The following is a 16,782-nucleotide window of genomic DNA, read 5'->3' as shown; positions in this document are numbered from 1 at the left end:
GGTGGCTCCCACCCGCAGTCCAAGTGTTTTAAGCAGAGCAGGGGCCGTACCGGGGAGTTTGCTCACAAGAGGGACGACGCCGGTGAAGGTGGAAAAGATGCGGCCGTTTCTCGGCAGATATCCGGATAGAAGGGCGGCGGCTATGTTGGAGAGGGGTTTTTCAGTGGGGTTTTTGATTCCGTGTGAGCTGGGGGTTGTTCCCCCGGTGCCACGAAATTTACGGTCTGCGTTACTTCATCCGGACGTGGTTTCGGAGAAACTGAGAAAGGAGGTGGCTCTGGGGCGCATGGCAGGTCCTTTTGGGGTAGCACCTTTGGCGGACTTGGTGGTCTCTCCGATGGGGGTGGTGCCCAAAAAAGAACCTAACAAGTTCAGGCTAATACACCATCTGTCGTTTCCGAAGGGTGGGTCGGTCAATGATGCCATTGATCCGGAGGCTTGTTCGGTCAGTTACACATCGTTCGATGCGGCGGTGCACTGGGTTAGGCGATATGGGCAAGGGGCGTTAATGGCAAAGACAGATGTGGAGGCGGCATTTCGGCTGCTGCCGGTTCACCCGGACAGCTTTAGGCTGTTGGGATGCCACTGGGAAGGACAGTTCTACGTTGACCGGTGCCTTCCCATGGGGTGTTCTATCTCTTGTGCGTTCTTTGAAACGTTTAGCTCTTTTTTGGAATGGGTGGTGCGGGACGTGTCGGGAGTGAATTCGGTTATCCATTATCTGGATGACTTTCTGTGCGTAGGGCCGGCTTCTTCCAGGGTGGCGTCAGTGCTCCTGGCCACCCTGGAACACGTGGCGGAGAGTTTTGGGGTTCCGCTGGCCCCTGAGAAGACAGAGGGGCCACGCACGGTCATGACTTTTCTAGGGATCACTTTGGATTCCGAAGTCATGGAATGCAGGTTGCCAGAAGATAAGGTAGTGGCGCTTAAGGCTGAAGTAAAGGGCATGGTAGGGGTGCGCAAAGTTCGACTTAAGGAGCTCCAGTCATTGCTGGGGCAGCTGAACTTTGCGTGCCGCATTTTGCCAATGGGGCGGGTTTTTTGTCGGCGGCTGTCGGCTAGCACAGCGGGGGTGGTGGCTCCTATACATTTTGTTAGCTTACAAAAAATACACAGAGAGGACCTACGGGTATGGCATTCATTTTTGGAGGAGTTTAACGGGAGGGCTTTATGGATGACGGGCCCTGTCAGCAATTTTGACTTGGAGTTATACACGGATGCTGCGGGGTCCACAGGCTTCGGAGCTTTTTTCCGGGGCAGGTGGAGCGCGGGCCCGTGGCCGGTCAGCTGGGTGGAAGCAGGGTTTACAAGGAACCTGGTCCTGCTGGAATTGTTTCCAGTGGTTCTGGCGGTGGAACTGTGGGGGGCAGAGTTTAGGGATAAAAAGGTGAGATTTCACTGTGACAACCTGGGAGTGGTGCAGGCGATTAACCGGGTGTCGGCATCCTCGCCACCGGTGGTGCGATTGCTGCAACACCTTGTGCTGAGATGTCTGCAAAGGAATGTATTTATTCATGCAGTTCATATACCGGGAGTGGAGAACGTCATTGCTGACGCCTTATCTCGTTTTCTGTGGGACAGGTTCCGAGAGTTGGTGCCGGGATCGGAACAACACGGAGTGCCTTGTCCAGAGGAGCTGTGGAGGATTGCGTTGGCGTGATCTCTGGTTGGCTCAGAAAGTCAGTGAGTGAAGCCACATGGGTGGCGTACAGTAAGGTATGGCAAGAGTGGGAGTCTTTGGCTACCTGGGCGGCGATTGATCCTTGTGGGCCGGACGTGCGAGGTTTGTTATTTTATTGGGTGGCTAGATGCATGGAGGATGGGGTGTCAGTATCGGTACTAAATCAGAAGATGGCGGGTTTGGCGTTCCTGTTCAAGTTGCGGGGTTGCCAAGATTTCACCAAGGATTTTTGGGTTAGGCAGGCGCTCAAGGGGTATAGGAAAGCTCGTATGACCCGGGATGTTAGGCGCCCGGTTTCGTTCTCAGTGCTGCAAGGTTTGGTGGGGCAGTTGCCGGGTATTTGTTCCTCGGAGTACGAGTCAGCGTTATTTAAGGTGGCGTTCATATTGGCGTTCTTTGGGGCCTTCAGGATAGGGGAGTTGGTGAGCCCATCGAAGAAGAGGCCCGGCGGCCTGAGTTATCAAGAGGTAAGTTGTGGGCGAGACAGGGTGTCGCTTTGGCTGCGCAAGTCAAAAACGGATCAGATGGGAAAGGGACGAGAGGTTCTACTATTTGCCCTGCCGGGGTCTACGCTGTGCCCGGTGGGGGCGGTTCGGGCGTTTCTTGACATGCGCCCGGGGGCAGAGGGTTCCTTTTTGATACATGGTGATGGGTCCCCCCTTTCCAGGTACCAATTTGTTACCATTTTAAAAAAGGGCTCCGTGCGGGGGGAGTGGATGAGAAAAGTTTTTCTTCTCACTCCTTCCGCATTGGTGCGGCAACTGAAGCACATAGATGCGGTTTGGGAGTAGAGGTGGTGAAGCAAATCGGCAGGTGGGAATCTAGGAGATTTAGGAGCTACGTCCGCCCTCATCTGTTGGATAGTTAATCCCTGAGGGAGGGATGGAGGGGGGGGGGACAAGTGCATGGTGTGTATCAGGTTTGAAATTTGGGGGTCAGTGTGTTGGTGTGCTGTGAGTTACCCGGTTCTTTCTTGTATATCTTTCTTTCAGATGGTACCCCGGCCTTGGTGTGGATCCAGGGCCACTCATATGTAGTATGGGGAGCAAGGCGGGCTGATGTTAGGCCGGATGGTCGGCAACTGGGCTTCCCAAGGGAGGAAGCCTGTGTGCGCTGGCTGTGGGTCCCGGGGATGCTTTGGGGCAGAATGGTTCCTGAAGTGCATCGTTTTGCACGGCTGGACCGGCCTCCCGATGTACTATTGTTACATGTCGGAGGTAACGACCTGGGGGTCAGATCGATGCTCGATGTCACCAGGAATATTAAGTTTGATATCCTAAGGTTGAGGACGGAGTTTCCGGGTACGGTTATAGTTTGGTCTGACATTGTTGCTCGGACCGCCTGGAGGTTAGCAAGGTCAGTAAGCAGGATCAACCGGGCCCGAAGTAAGATCAACCGGGATGTGGGCAGGTTCATGGCTCGGAACGGGGGCTGGTGGTGCGCCACATGGAGCTGGAGGAAGAAACATGGAGGTATTTACGAGGGGATGGGGTGCATCTCACGTCAGTTGGGATAGACATGTGGTTCTTGGGCTTGCAAGACGGGATTCAGAGGGCCATTAGGGTGTGGAGGGGCACCCAAGGATAAGGTTTTACCCTTGGGTGCTGTGGCGTGGTTTTGGTCTCTGCGGGTGAAGGAGGAGCCGGAAAATAAGGGAGTTAAGACCTGTCGGTGACAGGAAAAAGGATGGTGCCCAGATAACAGAGGTTACCTGGAGGGAACGGTATGGTGCACTGCGGTCGGGAGGGTCTCTGAGCACGCATCGGCTTGAGGCCTGACAGAAGGGCACGAGAGACCGCAGTGCAATTGAGGAGTTAATTGTATATATATGTTTATATATATACAGGGTTTGAGTTTGTGTATATATATGTTTATATATGTTTATAGTGTTACAGTTACAGGCTTTCGCCTGCAGAGACCAACGTCAGTTAGTTATAGGACAGGTGTGTTGTTTACGTTAAAATTGTTAAATTATTATCTTTAATAAAAATAAGGCTGCTACGGCCTATTATTTTACCCAACAACTGGTGTGGTCTCCATTTAATGGGAAGAAGGTTGGTTTTGGGTAGTAGGGGTAATAATACGGTTTAATTGCACATCTGTTATACCATAGTCATGCCTGAAGACTTAATAGCACAAAAAGAAGAGACACCAATAAGAAAATATCCTTTAAAGGAGTTGTAAAGGAAATTTTTTTTTTTGCTGAAATGACTGTTTACAGGGTATAGAGACATAGGGCCAGATTCAGAAAGAATTACGTTGCGCAGCAGCGGCGTAACGTATCCCATTTACGTTACACCGCCGCAGATTTACAGCGTGAGTGCCTGATTCACAAAGCACTTACCTGTAAACTTGCGGCGGTGTAACGTAAATCCGCTCGGCGCAAGCCCGCCTAATTCAAATGGGGCGGGCACCATTTAAATTAGGCGCGTTCCCGCGCCGAGTGTACTGTGCATGCTCCGTCCGTCAAATTACCCGACGTGCATTGCGCTAAATGACGTCGCAAGGACGTCATTGGTTTGACGTTAACGTAAATAGCGTCCAGCGCGGACGTTCGTGAATCGCCGTAACTAGTCATTTGCATATTCTACGCCGATCGCAAAGGCCACGCCACCTAGCGGCCGGCCTAGAATTGCAGCCTAAGATCCGACGGTGTAACTCAAGTTACACCTGTTGGATCTTAGGGCTATCTATGCGTAACTGATTCTATGAATCAGTCGCATAGATACGACAATCGTATCTCAGAGATACAACAGCGTATCAGGAGATACGCCGTCGTATCTCTTCTCTGAATCTGGCCCATAATAGTTAACTTATTCCTTTTAAAAATAATTAAAAATAGATAAAAATCAATCATATAATGTACCTGCAGTTTCTAGTTTCGTTTTTGCATGTTGTTTCCTGCTTCTGTGATGTACAGAGCCCCAGAGCCAATACAGGGCAGTGATGGTTTGGAAAACGAAACTGATTGGTGCTGAGGGGTTTTAGACAAACAGTAATCACACCTCCTTGATTAGTGACCACAGAGAGAAAGCTCCCAGTACTGTGGTCATCAGGAAACAGACAACCAGGAAATGTGGAGATCAGAGAAGAATTACAGCAACTTGAGAGCAAAAACGAACAATGAGGACATGAAAACAGCACTGCATTAAGGTAAAGGAAGCTATTAAGATAAAAAAAAAAGTTCTTTACAAACCCTTTAAGCTGATTCCAGCTATCTGTACCTTCTTAATTACAGCCATCTCCATTAGCAACTAATCCTTCCAAGTGGCAGCAGCAGAAGTGTTGCCAACCATCCGTAAGTTTAAGGATGGTTTTCAAAGAAACAGGCACTTTTCTCATGTCCTTAAATGTCCATAAACAGAAGAAAAGTGCCCATAAAAAATCCTCATGTTGGTGACTCTGAACTGCGCATGTGCAGTTCTGGAGCTAGATCATTAGAGAACTGCCAGGGTCGGCTTTAGATTGGGCAGAGGGTGTGGCTTATAATCACAAGCCCCACCACACGAGTTGAGGCCACACTCAGCAGTTCACGTAGCAAAGTGACCTGTTACACCTGTATGTACTCAGCCCACCTCACACCTGTACACACTCAGCCAACCTTACACCTGTTTGCACTCGGCCCCCTCACACCTGTATGCATTTAGCCCCCCTCACACCTGTACACACTCAGCCACCCCACACCTGTACGCACTCAGCCACCCCACACCTGTACGCACTCAGCCCCCCCACACCTGTACACACTCAGCCCCCCACACCTGTATGCTCTCAGCCCCCCCACACCTGTACACACTCAGCCCCCCACACCTGTATGCTCTCAGCCCCCCCACACCTGTACACACTCAGCCCCCCACACCTGTATGCTCTCAGCCCCCCCACACCTGTACACACTCAGCACCCCGACACCTGTACACACTCAGCCCCTTCACACCTGTACACACTCAGCCAACCTCACACCTGTACACACTCAGCCCACCTCACACCTGTACGCACTCAGCCCACTTCACACCTGTACGCACTCAGCCCCCCACACCTGTACACACTCAGCCCCCTTCACAACTGTACACGCTCAGCCAACCTCAAACCTGTACGCACTCAGCCCCCCCTCACACCTGTACAGACTCAGTCCCCCTCACACCTGTACACACTCACATCTGTATATATGCCAGCCCCCTTACACACACATCTGTAAGCGCACACCCAGCTCTGGCCCTATCTGTACACAAACATCCCCCTCTATTCACTTGTACACACAGCCCCTACTTGTAGAGGAGGTCTTCCTAGTCCCAGCTCTTGTTTACACAAAACTGACACATGTCGCTGAGACAGAGAGGAGCTGGAGCCAAGCACAGTCCAGAATACAGTACAGGTAGCACACACGCAAAGAGTGCAAATGTAGGAAGTAGCCAGGTGAAATAATGATTCCAATGTGAGCTCAATGACACAGAGCAGTAGCAGCTGCTGACTCCTCTTGTAGTACACGTACTGTATATAGAAACCCAGCACAGCCACATGGTGCCCCTGCCTTGCTGTGTGGCTGGGCCCCTCAGGATGCCGGGGCCCATTACATGTGTACTGACTGGCCCCCGCTGGGGGCGACCCTGATCTCAATTGGCAATGCTTTATAAACCTTAACAGCTCATCAGTTTAGAGTTAACTGTGAACTCTGGTGCTCGAATTATTGCTCTCACTCCAACATTTGCAGCACCACCTCACATGTGTGGTGCAATCACGGTGTACATACATGTGAGCACCCTGTGTGCATTTGCATATGTTGGTGTGTGCAGGGCAGCGGGGGTTATGGTTAATTTTTTTTTTTACATTCTATTATAATTTTATTTATTGATTTTTATTTAACTTTACTGCTTTCACATGGGAATGTAGGCTGTACCAAATAAATACCACTAATGCCTATAAATAAAAACTCAACATAGACCAAAATATATTTAAATAATTTTATTGATAACATTTTTTTATTTATTTTTTTGGTAATAGAAATGGCCGCGGCACCTTTATTGGTATAAATAAATATATATAAATAAATAATCCATTTAATATTATTTAAATTCTTAATAAATAAAACTTTCAATATTTAAATTCTTAATAAATAACTTTCAAAACTTAAAATTCTCTCTCAAGATCTCGCTCAGTCATAGAACTCGAGCGAATACCATAAATAATAAATACAAAGTCCCCCCTTATCTTCAAGGGTGACATACCACCTAACAGGTGCTGCGACAGGGGTGGGGGAGAAGGGGGAGCACACCACGCTGTTCCAAGTTACAGCCGGTTAAGGCCTCAGGGTAGTGGGCTTATATAGCCCCATTCACGTGTATTAAGCCCGGGAAAAACGTGACTTTCAAAGCCCGGGAAACATGTGACCATCCCGCCCAAACTCACATTTTACCCGCCCAAAGTTAGGCTTTTACCCGCCCAAAATACACCTGACAGCCCCAGCCAAAGTGAAGCTGACAGGAATCCATTTTTTTTTTTTAAACAAACTTAAAACCTTATTTTTTTATTTTTTTTTATTAATTTATTTATTCAGACAGCCACTCTCCCCATGTTGTGGGCACTAAGTAATGCCCCCTTTTCAAGGAGGTAACAAACTCCCATGTGATAGTTGGATAGGTGAAAGGTACTCTTTATGGAGACATTGGAAAACCCCAGTGTCTCCCCTGCTCTGAAGCATCTAACCAGGTCTTGCTTGTGTAGCACCCTGCAGTGTGTGCTAGAAGTAGTTGTTAGTATAGGAAAATGTAGCTTGGCTGAGGGCCAGGCTAGGGTTGAATCTGGGTCAGGGTTTAGTGACTCAGGGGGCTCTCTACAGCGACTTTCATGTCGCTGTAGTGTGAATCGGCACGGATGGGTAGATAGCTGGTTTTATTTATAGTTTGTCTGGAGGAGCACCGTATATTTTTTATTCCAAAAGCCAGGAAGTTGCAGTCATCCTTTTTGCGAGAGGTTGTTTCAGGGTCAGACATTTTTACTAGTAAGGCATAATCAAGTGAGCAAACCAATACCCATTTCCAGGACCAATAGTCCTTTTATGTTCCACTTGTAATTTTAGTTTGTATGCAATGTCACAAAAACATTATGCAGCCCACTAGGATGAATACATTGAAAGGTGTCAATTACAATTAGAAGACCTTCCACAACATTGCTTGAGAGCCACTATTATTGTGTATGTATCACCATATAAAGATCTTACATGCTTAACCATTAAAGTCAAACTAATTTAGATTTTCCTGGGTATAAACGGCTTTTAGTCTATTAGAGAGCTGGTAGGTGAACTCTTATTGTGCAGGGCAGTAAAACACAATAACAAACATATAATTTATGGAATGTAGAAGACATTTTCCCATTTACATAATAATTGCAAATGTCTTTTGAATGCATTTTAATATGTTAGTCATGATCTCGGGATGGCATTGGAGGGTCAAAGGACGGGGGTGGAATTAGTCACGGATCAGGCTACACGGCATGAGATTTGTATGCATTGGGGAAGTTGCTCTCATTATCATTCAGTAGGATGCAGCCACTACTCTGCAAGAGTCATTCCATCAGAGTGTGGACCTCAAACTGAATCATTGATACCTGACAGGGCTTTCTTGTAATCTACTTTAGATTTCTTGGTGTGACAAGCAGATAAAACCATTCCATGAAGATCTTAAAAAGGGACACACTTTAAATGAGTTTAAAACATGCACATGTCCTCCATGAGATTAGATGTAGAACCATTTCACTGTTATGGGGCATATAGCTGTTCTGAGCAGTAAGATGAAACAAGTTAAAGTAAGCTCGAGGCAAACAACATGCTTTTGTAGCACTCCGTGTTTCTTTGGGAGAATGGTGGTTTTCCATGGTGATGTGACCAAGCATGCACGTCATTTTGAAGTGCAATTGTAATTTGCAAACTCGCACAGCTACCAGAAAAGCACAACTCTGGGAATGCATGAAGGTAAAATAGCAGTTGTAAATACAGCATCTGTGGATGTTCCTTCTAAGTAAAAAAACAGTCAAACATGAAAGTTCAGTGTTTAAACTTAAAGTGGGGGTTCACCCTAAAAAAAAAAATGTTTTTTGTCTACCAATGCATCCAGCATACTAGCGTTAGCAACAGTATGCCTTTATTTATTTATTTTTTTCGCTGTACTGACAGTTTAATCCATTCAGACTCCCGCGGGGAGTAGGCGTTCCTATGCAGAGGGGAACATGATTGACGGCCGGCTATGGCGCGTCACGCTTCCCGAAAATAGCCGAAATAGGACTTGGCTCTTCACGGCGCCTGCGCAGTCAGCTCCAAGTCTGTGCGCAGGCGCCGTGAAGAGCCGAGTCCTACTCCAGCTATTTTCGGGAAGCGTGACGCGCCATAGCCGGCCGTCAATCATGTTCCCCTCTGCATAGGAATGCCTATTCCCCGCGGGAGTCAGAAACGAAACTAATGGATTAAACTGTGAGTACAGCACAAAAAAAAAAAATAAAGGCATACTTTAGCTGACGCTAGTATGCTGGATGGCATTGTAGAAAGTTGATTTTTAGGGTGAACCTCCGCTTTAATCTGGGTGGCTGTAGTTTTCATCTTGGAATTTAGCTGCTCGCTAAATCTCTATGGCTGTTGGTAAACATATGTTCTAAATGTCCCTTAGCCTAGACCTGTGATAGCATAGGCCAGGGTTGTCAAACTCAATTTCATTGTGGGCCATATCAGCAGTATTGTTGTTCTCAAAGGGACAGTTATATTTGGGGTGCGCTACGTACAGAGTTCAGGATAAGGCAGAAGTGCATTATGTAGACAGTACAGGGTGCGCTATGTACAGAGTGCAGTTCCAGGAGTGTCCTTAGCACAGAGTTCAGGGGTGCGCTATGTACAGAGTGCAGGGTTTAGAAGTGTGTTACGCACAGAGTGCAGAGTTAAGGAGTACAACCCCAACTCCCCACCTCCCAAAGCTTCCTCACAACTCTACTTTCTCCTACCTGGCCTGGCTTTAGTACCTCCCTGTGTAAGCGGCTCTACTACCCATGTATTAGGCTCTAAAATACCTCCCTGTGTAGGCAGCTCTGCCTTGCCTTGCAAGCAGATCATTCCCACTCAGATTCTGGAGATTTGTCCCTGCTGTGCTTATGTGCAGGGATCTGTTAGATCTGGGAGCCGCTGAGAGCAAAGCTGTCCTTTGTAAACACAGAAGCCTCCTGTGTTTACAAGTGACAGCTTGGAGCGTGAACAAAAGGTGAGAGCCGGAGATGGCAGAATGGAGTTCCACCACGTTCCGGCTGAAAAACTGGGTGCGAGGACCATATGACAAGGCCTTGTGGGTTGGATTGGGCACGCAGACCTTGTGTTTGACATACAGTGTGTGGCATAGGCCATGTTCCCTGGGTCCAAGCACTACTGTCACGGAGCCATGAACCAGACGTACAACAAGAGATAAGTGAAAATAAGAAGGCTTTATTGAAAATCAAGCTGTAAAGCAAAAGTCCAAACGGATGGTGAAACCGAAGCAGAGTCTTTGCGAAGCCAGAGGTCAGGAACCAGAAGGGTAGTCAGACGAAGCCAGGATCAGGAACCAGCAGGGTAGTCAGACGAAGCCAGGATCAGGAACCAGCAGGGAAGTCAGACGAAGCCAGGATCAGGAACCAGAAGCAGCAGCAGTCTTAGAAGCATGTGAACACAGGAGGACCAAGCAAGGAACTGAAGCCACAGACCTCCTATATATATGAGCCAGGCATCCAGCTCCTCCCAGTGGGAAGGAGGAGCCGCAGGGTGGGAGGCTACAAGAAACCCAGAAACCAAGATGGCCGCCAGCACATGTCAAACGAAGGAGAACAGCAAGGAGGTAAGACCATGACAACTACTCTCTGAGCAGTCCTCTGAGTGACAGTTGCACTCCAGGTAAATGTACATTTAAACTTCAACATGAAAACAAGAATAACGTTTTTTTTAAAGAAGTTATGTCTTGCAGTTGGATTATGGACCAAATTCTGGAGCACTGATGTTTAGCGGATTGTCATAACCCTCTGTAGTTCTGGAAGCTGCTAACAACAAAATCATATGAGAAGACTATAGTCTCATCCAAAAGTACTGTAAAATTATTATTTAAAGGAAGCTTGTTCAGAAAAATCCCTAATTTATCAGTGAGATAAGAGTCTGGGAGCCTGCTGCTGCAAATACTGTATATGAAGGCACCTCTACGTGTCTTCACTCCATGACATTGGTTTACCCCTCTTCCCCCTGGTGGCAAGGTTGCATTTAGTACTGTAGCACCCCCCTGAGCCCCAAAGTCATGATGGTACCCCCAGAGACAGGGTGAGCTGACATTTACCTCAGGGGTAGATCAATTATGCATAGTAGGGACATAAAGAAAGATGTCACTTTTAGGTGAAACAAAAAAAGGATTTTTATTACTCACAGTCCAGAGTTAGGGTTGCAGATGCTCAGATTAAAGCAGAATTCTAGTGCTTCATGCATCACTTCGCAGGACCTTCATTTTGAGGCAGACACTCCTGTGTTAGAACGCACTGTCAGATATCACTGGTAGCAACAGCATCCTTCATGTCCTGGAGAGTCAACTCACCTCCATGGGACTCCATCCCGAAGAACAGCTCCAAATCTATTTATTTTCATGCCCAAATTCCAGTCCTAGTCACCTTTAGGCCCTTTTCATAGTTGTCAACTGTCCCGAATTTCCCGGGACATTCCCGGGATTTAGACCCTCTTCTCGATTTTATTGCGTCCCTGAAAATGTCCCGAAAAATCAGGTTTTCTCCGCCGGCCCGCCATTTTTAAGAAGACCAGAAGAACACCAACGTGTGGCCACAATAGAAATTAAGCTGCTGCGGCGCCTGCCCACCCCCTGGCCCACCCGCCCTGTCTGTAATCTGTTATGGAAAGGTGCGGGGCGGGGGGTGGGCAGCTTAATTTCTAGTGTAGACACACGGCCGCCTCTATTTTGTTCACCCTGGGGGTATGGGAAAACCTAAATGGCGGCGAAGCCACCGCTAAACACGATGTAAGGAGGGGCACCAATGGGGGGGAAGCCTGATGTAAGGGGGGACTCCAATAGAGGGATACCTAAATAAGGGTGCTCCAATGGGGGGGACACCTGATTAAAGGGGGCTCCAATGGGGGGACATCTGATTAAGGGGGGCTCCAATGGGGGGGCATCTGATTAAGGGGGGCTCCAATGGGGGATGCCTGATGTAAGGAGGGGCTCCGCTGGGAACACCTGATGTAAGGAAGCACTCTGCTGGGGACACCTGATGTAAGGAGGGGCTCCGCTGGGGACACCTGATGTAAGGAGGGGTTCTGCTGGGGACACCTGATGTAATGAGGGGCTCCGCTTGGGACGCCTGATGTAAGGAGGGGCTCCGCTGGGAACGCCTGATGTGAGGAGGGGCTCCGCTGGAAATGCCTGATGTAAGGAGGGGCTCCACTGGAGACACCTGATGTAAGGAGGGACTCCGCTGGGAATGCATGATGTAGGGAGGGCTCTGCTAGGGACACCTGATGTAAGGAGGGAATCCGCTGGGAATGCATGATGTAGGGAGGGGCTCCGCTGGGGACACCTGATGTAAGGAGGGGCTCCGCTGGGGACACCTGATGTAAGGAGGGGTTCTGCTGGGGACACCTGATGTAATGAGGGGCTCCGCTTGGGACGCCTGATGTAAGGAGGGGCTCCGCTGGGAACGCCTGATGTGAGGAGGGGCTCCGCATGAAATGCCTGATGTAAGGAGGGGCTCCACTGGAGACACCTGATGTAAGGAGGGACTCCGCTGGGAATGCCTGATGTAAGGAGGGCTCCACTAGGGACACCTGATGTAAGGAGGGAATCCGCTGGGAATACATGATGTAGGGAGGGGCTCCGCTGGGGACACCTGATGTAAGGAGGGGCTCCGCTGGGGACACCTGATGTAAGGAGGGGTTCTGCTGGGGACACCTGATGTAATGAGGGGCTCCGCTTGGGACGCCTGATGTAAGGAGGGGCTCCGCTGGAAATGCCTGATGTGAGGAGGGGCTCCACTGGAGACACCTGATGTAAGGAGGGACTCCGCTGGGAATGCCTGATGTAAGGAGGGCTCCGCTAGGGACACCTGATGTAAGGAGGGAATCCGCTGGGAATGCATGATGTAGGGAGGGGCTCCGCTGGGGACACCTGATGTAAGGAGGGGCTCCACTGGGAACACCTGATGTAAGTGTAGCGCCTGTGTACTTTCAGTACAGGTGCTATGTTAAATTTAGAAGGGGGATGAGAGAGTTACTTTGCTCTCATCCAGTTGTGTAAATTGGGTTTCTGCCGGGCTGGACTGTCCTGTGGTTTCGTTTTGTGTTCCAGAGATGCCTTTCCATCTCTGGGTGACAGGTGGTGCCAGAGGAGTTCAAGCGGAGGTGCCTTTCTCCAGCAGCCAATCAGAGGAGTGTTTCCCTCGTGGGGCATGCTGGGGGTGGGTATTTCTTGGGCAGACGCCATTTTGTGGGGTTCTTCTCCCGTTCCTGGTTCCAGGTGCGGCACCCACCTTTAGGGTGTGCGCCCATCACGGGCCCCGGCCATATGGCCTACCAGGCCAGGGCGCACGTGCTACGAAGAGTTCCCAGTTCTGGGCCCTCATAGCCCGGAGCAACTACAGCTGCAAGGGGGCCCCAGTGTCACCTGATGTAAGGAGGGGCTCCGCTGGGAATGCCTGATGTAAGGAGGGGCTCCGCTGGGGACACGTGATGTAAGGAGGGGCTCCGCTGGGGACACCTGCTGTAAGGAGGGGCTCCGCTGGGGACACCTGATGTAAGGAGGGACTCCACTGGGAACACCTGATATGTAAGGAGGGGCTCCGCTGAGAACACCTGATGTAAGGAGGGACTCCGCTGGGGACACCTGATGTAAGGAGGGGCTTCACTGGGAATGCCTGATGTAAGGAGGGGCTCCGCTGGGAATGCCTGATGTAAGGAGGGGCTCCGCTGGGGAAACGTGATGTAAGGAGGGGCTCCGCTGGGGACACCTGCTGTAAGGAGGGGCTCCGCTGGGGACACCTGCTGTAAGGAGGGGCTCCGCTGGGGACACCTGCTGTAAGGAGGGACTCCACTGGGAACGCCTGATATGTAAAGAGGGGCTCCGCTGAGAACACCTGATGTAAGGAGGGACTCCGCTGGGGACACCTGATGTAAGGAGGGGCTTCACTGGGAATGCCTGATGTAAGGAGGGGCTCCGCTGGGAACTCCTGATGTAAGGAGGGACTCCACTGGGGACACCTGGTGTAAGGAGGAACTCCGCTGGGAACGCCTGATGTAAGGAGGGACTCCGCTGGGGACACCTGATGTAAGGAGGGACTCCGCTGGGAATGCCTGATGTAAGGAGGGGCTCCGCTAGGGACACCTAAAGTAAGAAGGGACTCCGCTGGTAATGCATGATGTAAGGAGGGGCTCCTCTGGGGACACCTGATGTAAGGAGGGGCTCTGCTGGGGACATCTGATGTAAGGAGGGGCTCTGCTGGGGACACCTGATGTAAGGAGGGGCTCCGCTGGGAATGCCTGATGTAAGTAGGGGCTCCACTGGGGACACCTGATGTAAGGAGGGGCTCCGCTGATAATGCTTGATTAAGGGGGCTCCACTGGGAACACCTGATGTAAGGAGGGACTCTGCTGGGGACACCTGATGTAAGGAGGGGCTCTGCTTGGAATGCCTGATGTAAGGAGGGGCTCCACTGGGGACACCTGATGTAAGGAGGGGCTCCGCTGGGGACACCTGATGTAAGGAGAGGCTCCGCTGGGAATGCCTGATTAAGGGGGGCTCTGCTGGGAACACCTGATGTAACAATGGACTCCGCTGGGGATGCATGTTGTAAGGAGGGACTCCACTGCGAATGCCTGATCTAAGGAGGGGCTCCGCTGGGGACACTTGATGTAAGGAGGGGCTCTGCTGGGGACAACTGAGGTAAGGAGGGGCTCCGCTGGGGAGGCCTGATGTAAGGAGGGGCTCCGCTGGGGACGCCTGATGGCATCTGCTGGCAGGCGATGTGGCAGGTGACACGCTCAGGGCTTCCACTGATTCTGCATTATGGTGAGTTGAATACATACAATGTAATAATAGAAATAATGCACTTCAGTCATCCTGACACCATAACAACCAAGGTGCCGGGATGATTGAAGCTCCAACACCAGGTGTTTGGAGTATCTTTATCTGCTGATTTGTTAAACTTTCTGGAATACACATATTTCTATTGTGGTGTAGGATCAGGGCTTGCTGTCCCTCCACCCCTCTTTCTTTCTCTCGTTCTTTCTTTCACTCCCTCTTTCTTTCTTTCTTTATTTCTTTCGCTCTTTCTTTTTTTCCTTCTTTCTTTCTGTCTTTCATTCCCTCTTTCTCCCTCCATCCCTCATTCATCTCAGACTCTAACTACACCCCTTTCGAGCCATGCCCATTGAAGCCACACCCACCACTTTGCATAAACCATGCCCATTCATGCCGCGGTGTGCTTCATAATGCATTTTTCTGTTATGACATACCATGCCTACAAACGAATGCCCGCACCTAATTATAGCAAGGCTCCGCCTACATGCAATGTTGGCAACTATGCCTTTTAGGCAGGTGAGCCTAAAAGAAGCAATACATGCACCCTTCCCAAGTCTGGGGGGGAAGAGAACTTGCATCAGTCAGCCCCAAATATTTATACCTGTAGCGCTACCCCCTCAGGAGCCGCTGATTGTTTTGGGATCGGCTTATTGAGTTACCTCTATGTGTTGTCTAGGGGTGAAGGTAGTGATTAGAGCAATAAGTGAATGTCCAGTTCGTAGATATGGTTTTCTGAATGCTTTATTTCTTGGCCCAACACGGCCAACATCAACATGAGGTAGACAGAAAAGGTTGATGAAGTAAAGGAACTTTGCAGTATCAGGCTTGGATACAAGGAAAGCAATCCTGCTTTCAGCAACAGTAGTACACTTCGTCGCCACTCCAGAACTTGGATGAGCTTAGTTGAGCTTATCCTCCCAGTAAATTGTGCTAGGGTCACTGGTTGACAGTGGAAGTGTACCTGTCAATGCTGATTACCTGATCCCCGATGGTTCGTTCAAGCCCTTTTGGATAACCTGCCTCCGGGTTCTCCTCAAGCCGATCCCCCACCGAACGGCGTACAGCCTGGGATCTTCTCAATAGAAGGGGGACCCAGCAAGTCACTGGGGCCCCTTAGTTGCATCAGTTGCTCCAGGCCAGGAGGGCCCAGAGTCTGAGACTCCGCGTAGCGCACGACCCCAGGCCAGGTAGGCCATAGTGGTGGGGCCCGCGATGTGCGCACACCCGGAACCAGGAACCCGCGAAGAACCCCAGAACAACGGCTTCCGCCTCAGAAATACTCCTCCCCAGCATGCCCCGCGAGGGAAAACTCCTCCAATTGGCTGCTGGAAAGAAGCGGCTCCGCCTGGATCTCTCTGGCGCCATCTGCCACCCAGGGATGGTACCGCATCCCTAGAACGCAGTCTGACCCACAGAACAATCCAGATTTGGCGAAAGCCAAATTTAACACAATCAGGAAAGAGAGCAACTTACCTCTCTCATTCCCCCACTAACTTTAGCGTAGTGCCCTTACTGAAAGTAAAGGGGCGCTACATACCCTTTACCATAATGCACCACTGGCACAGATAAATCCTAATGGTGGAAAATATATGAGCATCCATAATCAATACCTGCTGTGTAATTTCACACTCATACCATAGGTGACAGTGCCACCTACTGACAGAAGGGAGAAGTAACAGCCGGGCTGGTCTAAGACCCCATACATACTATTAGATTTTCTGCAGATTTTTGTCTTCAGATTTACCAAAACCATGTAGTGCAAGGGCCTGCCTGATTGCATACAAATTGAAACTCTTATACCGCGTACACACAATCATTTTTCGGCATGTAAAAAACAACGTTTTAAAAAAATGTCATTTAAAATGATCGTGTGTGTGGGCTTCACATCATTTTTCGGGTTCTGAAAAACGACAACAAAAAAAATCGAACATGCATCATTTTTAACAACGTTTTAAACAATGTCGTTTTTCGGGTTGTAAAAAATTATCGTGTGTGGGCTAAAACGACGGTAAAAACCCGCACATGCTCAGAAGCAAGTTG

Source organism: Rana temporaria, chromosome 5 (genome assembly GCF_905171775.1).
Source record: "Rana temporaria chromosome 5, aRanTem1.1, whole genome shotgun sequence".
Taxonomy (NCBI): Eukaryota; Metazoa; Chordata; class Amphibia; order Anura; family Ranidae; genus Rana; species Rana temporaria.
The sequence above is the reverse complement of the archived record's forward strand: the minus strand, read 5'-3'. Positions refer to the sequence as shown.